We start from the raw sequence: 5126 nt of genomic DNA, 5'->3' as shown, positions 1-5126 counted from the left end.
GCCTTTATAAGAAGAGATGAGCACACATTTCACATCACACGAACACATTATCAAGCTAAAGACACACTGGAGGAGCTGAACAGGCAAAAATAAATAAAAAACTTGTGACTAAAGCAGCTTATGTGCCTCTCCCTCTCTCCACGGTCCTCTTATGTATTTGCTCCTTATCCGTTGGTTCCCATGGTGCTAGTGTGAGCCTGAGCACCTGACACACAGCACCTCTCTGGGCCATGGCTGTCACTGTGGGGGAGTGAGCAGAGAGCCAGGCCAGATGCCCTCTCTCCAGGAACAGGCTGCACTCGGCCTCTTCCCACACAAACTGTCCACTGCTCTTACATATCGATATGGTGAAGTCTATTAAGGTGAGTTTAAGTCTCTGCTTCCTAAAGTTGGTGAGCAGGTATAAAAAATGTGTTAGGAGGTGCTTTTGCAGTATAACCATAATTATATTACAAATTCTCTCTCGCTTTCTCTCTTTATCTCTATCTACATCTACACTCTCTCGCAATCTCTCTCTATTTCTCTATTTCTCTCTTTAATCGTATCCAGTTGGTTAAACACTAATTCAACATTTTTTATCATTTGCAATAACATTTTAAGCGCTCTTGGGGGCCCTCTGTTAGCTCATTAGTAAAGTCTTTGCTATTCTGCATATGCTGAAGTCCACAACACAAAGAGGAAATTATATGATCATACTGCTACAAATCTCACCATTCCAAACATGAACCTTACGTGTTACTATTTATATAAGCTTATGTGGTATGTATGTAAAATGGAAAACACCAATTATTTGTTAGTTGAGAGGAGAAAATGATCGCATGGGGGTTCAACTTAGAGCTTAGAACAGAGCAGCAGATGGCATAATGAGATATACTGTAATAACAATCAAAGTGTCACAGCTTCTGCCTGCATGAGACCGCGCTAACGCAGTGGTACACAAGTCCTCACGGTTCATGCATTTTAACTGTAACACTGCCGCAATGTAAAAATCCTATGGCTCTAGCATGCTGGGGGTCTTATGTGTACAGGAGGGGTCTTCTGAAGAGTTCAAACCTATGCATTTTAAATCAGGCACATAGTCGGACACAGCCTTTGGTCTCATTTGTTGACCGCGGCATGCACAAATGGCTTGATCAGGCTCAGTTGGTGCACCGTCACATCAGGGTCAGGAGGGGGAGCACTCAGGGGGGTCCTGTGTAGTAAAAATAAATTCATTACTGCACTGTAACTTATTCCACCAAATGAACATGGCTACACACAGAGAGAACATGTAAATAGCCTGATGAAAAATGTAAATTTGACTTGCAGTATTAAAGGTAGTAGGATTTTTCTTAAAGGGCCTACATTACCCTATTTTGTGATTAGTGTTAGAATGTTTGTTTTGTTTCATTCACACACACACACCAACCCTGCATATTTAGGCTTCTTCTTCTCAGAGTTCTTCTCTCAAATACAAAACACTCTGTCCCACCTCATGTGGTAATAGAGGAAATGATCCACTGTGTTTTAAACTCTATACACTTTCACTTGAATCCTTTAGAGGATTTTAATTCATTATAAATATTAGCAAAGTATAATGAGTATAAAGAGCTGCTCACTTTGGTTAGCCAGATTCTACTTTGCAATAATGACTTGATGTCCATTTTTTATAAACGATGTTATCAATTTTGACTTTCTGTATGAGAATTATGTATTGAGCTCTTCAAAATATTTGATTCTGTATATTGCATTGCTTTAGTTGGCAATACTGTATCGACTTTCATATATTAATGGAGGCCTATTGATTTTTCTTATTAAAAGTGGAAGTGATTTTGGTCATTCTTGCTTATTTCTCAATATTTGGAATGAGACTCTTAAATGTGACTATTTTTCTTGAATCATTGCAAGGCCTAATCTTACATCACCAAAGTGAATGGAGAGCCCTGTCCAAGGACACAATAACAGTATGCAATGCCTGTAAGAAGAACCAAACCACCAAGGTGCACAATGTAACGTTTAGGTAAGGGGTCTGTCACCTGCTTGTTTCTATGGATATGTCTTTGCTTTACTTAAAATGTTCCACAATATGAATCATATGAACATTAAACATATCTACCTTATAGTTATTCAATTACAAGTGGTTTTAAGGCTCAACAACACCTAGAAAAACAGACATTCTGACTGGGAGCAGGGTTGCTTCTCCACAGATCTGACCTGTAACTTTGTCTGGTTTGGTCCCCATGATGATAAAAAGGTTTAATGCTATACTGTGAAACATTCCAGACAAAGCAATAACATCTATATGAAGAAAATCATTTCATGTTCCCTCTACTAGAAAAGTTGCACAATGCACTTTTAATAGTTCAACTTCAGTCACAAATTGTAGTGATAACAAATAAGTACAATGCATATATTATATTATAATTTTTATTGTTGTTTTGTGCAACCTTGTATGAGAGCTGCTAATACAATTCAAAATATTAGTCTATTAGTTATGATGAAATGGAAAACATATTTAACATATGTTTGCAGTATACATATAGTCCTATATACAGACTAGAGGTTAAAAGGTGTGCTTATAGTACAATAAGTCTTCTCCTGAAAAGCCTGACCTGATTTCCAGTTGTCAAATAAACAGCTCAAATCCTGTTCAATTATGTAACTGTCTGTTGTGAAAAGGGAAGGGACGCATCATGATCCACAGAGGAACATGACCCGGCTATCTCGTCAACACTAAATATGAGCCTTTACCACAATTCTAATATACATAATGATTATCTGGGAGACACTTAGTAAAATGGTGGCAGTACCTTTCATGCACGCTCAGGCAAAACATGTGTGGGCATGACATGTCATTATGGAGCAGGTGTGTAATGGGAATACATGGGCCCTAATGTGCTTTGAACATATCTGAATGCATGGGGAGGAGTGGGAGAGGATGGTTTTACATCAGCAACAATATACCAGCAACACATAATAAAGGGTTATCGGTTTGGAGATGTTTTCAAAAGAGTGTTATGTGCACCAGATATGTTTTCAAGGGCAAGGAAATCCTGTAGAGAATTCACTGTTGTAGTAATTTGGAGTAATCATAGGTTTAAAAGCAAAACAGAGGAAATACAATAATCAGCAATGACATTGGAATATTTAAATTTCTTTATCTTAAAAACTGCATATTGTGAATTACCAGGGGTTTAGTTATATGTATCTACAACAGGTCAAATAGGATAAATTTTAGGCACATTTACATAAGCTGTAGCAGTGACTCTATAGTGGTCACACACAATACCAGTGATTGGTGGTTCTATCTGAGTTTTAAATGTGTTGAGTGAGCAGCCTTATTGGTGATGGTCAGAGAGAGATAGCCATCGGCACAGATGTTCAGCCATGGTTCCATCTCTTCAGGGCAGTTGTGGCTTTTGAAGTAGCTTAATCTATATCTGTAAAGGTGCTATATAAATCACACTAAAATAGTTGTGGTTATTATGATAGAGCCATTTCAGTCACAATTATGGTACATTAAAACTTATATTCACACAGACATTTTGGGGAAAAGGCCTGTTCAACAATAGTTTCGGAGCAGTTTCCTATTTCTCAATATCAGATAAAATCCCTTGTAACCTTTTGGTCATCAGTCTATTTGATATTTGTAAAGTAGCTTTTTTTGTTGTTTTTCAATTCGATTAATGTGGAATAGCACCAATACACCTATTCCTTATAGGGCCCATATGACTCTATTTTCTGATCTTTGTCATAATGTAGTTTCCTCATCAAAAACCTATCTAGAGTTGTGTTTTGTTTCATTCACATTTTACATACAAACTCTGCACATTTAGGCTGAGTTCTTCTCTCAAACAGAAAACACTCCATTTCAACTTGGTAATACAGGAAGTGCTCCACTGTGTTCTTAAACATCACACACCTTCATTAGAATCATTTGGATAATTTCAGCCATGGAAATGGCCTACTGAACTAAAATGTGAAAGGTAGCTGTTAAATTGAAAACCAGTGTGACATCACAAGGTGGAACAGAGCATTTTGGGCTTTGGAAATGAAGACAGTCTAATAAACCAGGATTACTCAAGCATGTAAGATTGAAACAAAATTGGACTCCAGGTATGTTTTTGATGAGGTAACAACACTATAAAATGACAAAGTTTACAAGAGACAGTTTTCTGCAGTATAGGACATTTAACAACTGTCTCTTGAGCTCCATGTGACCTTGAAACTGTATTGGATTCAACATGCAACAAAGTCCATCAAGTGCACATGAGTGAGTTACCTATTTTTAGAAATGGGGCATCATTATCATGTGAAGCATAATGAATCATTTGTAATTGTCCTTTAATGTCATTAAAATAAAATGCAATGTCCGGTAGGTTACATGACATCCAGTCTATCCTGGCCATCCTTATTTTGACTGAGAGCAGAAGAAGGTTGTCACTCTGATTTTGTTGAAGGGCGTATTGTCACGGCTGATGTTATACAATATGACTAACCCCAGTTAATAGGCGCCAAGGGCAAAACTCCATTATGTCAACACTAATAGTGCCGTGTGAGTCCTTCAGCCCCACTGTTACAGTCACATTCACTTATTAGCAGAGCGCAGCCGTTACGTGTGTCTCCAGATGTTCACGCTGAGCACGTGTGGAGCTTGTGCTAGTTTTGTTCTGTGTCCACTGGCGCTTTAAGCTACTGCATGACTGCACCAGCGCTCAACTGTACTGTGGAAGAGACAGGTGAAGTCTGCCATCTACCTGCAACTAACGTTACTGCAACACAAACAACTATAATGCACACTGAAGCCACTTTCTATACTGTAGTTCATATATAATTCTCATTCAATTAAAAATATGTCCACAATTTTACTATATTTTAAGGCACAGTATTTTTGCTCCATAATAGACTAAAATAAAAGAATGATCATTCATTATGGATGTTTTTATTGCACTGAAAAACACAGAAAACATGAGTCCTTCTTCTTTCAAATAGACTCATATTTGGTCTGGACGGCCTCCTTCTGCTTGTTTCCATGGAAATGTGTAATATTCCACAGCATGGAATATATGGAATTATGCAGTTCATTTTCACCATAATGTTCTATACCATCACTTTATATTGTATTTACTAGTTAACATGACTCAGTC

The sequence above is a fragment of the Boleophthalmus pectinirostris genome, unplaced genomic scaffold (assembly GCF_026225935.1).
Source record: "Boleophthalmus pectinirostris isolate CB_2022bp ecotype Guang Dong unplaced genomic scaffold, ASM2622593v1 HiC_scaffold_9, whole genome shotgun sequence".
Lineage (NCBI taxonomy): Eukaryota > Metazoa > Chordata > Actinopteri > Gobiiformes > Gobiidae > Boleophthalmus > Boleophthalmus pectinirostris.
Note: the sequence above shows the minus strand (reverse complement) of the source record.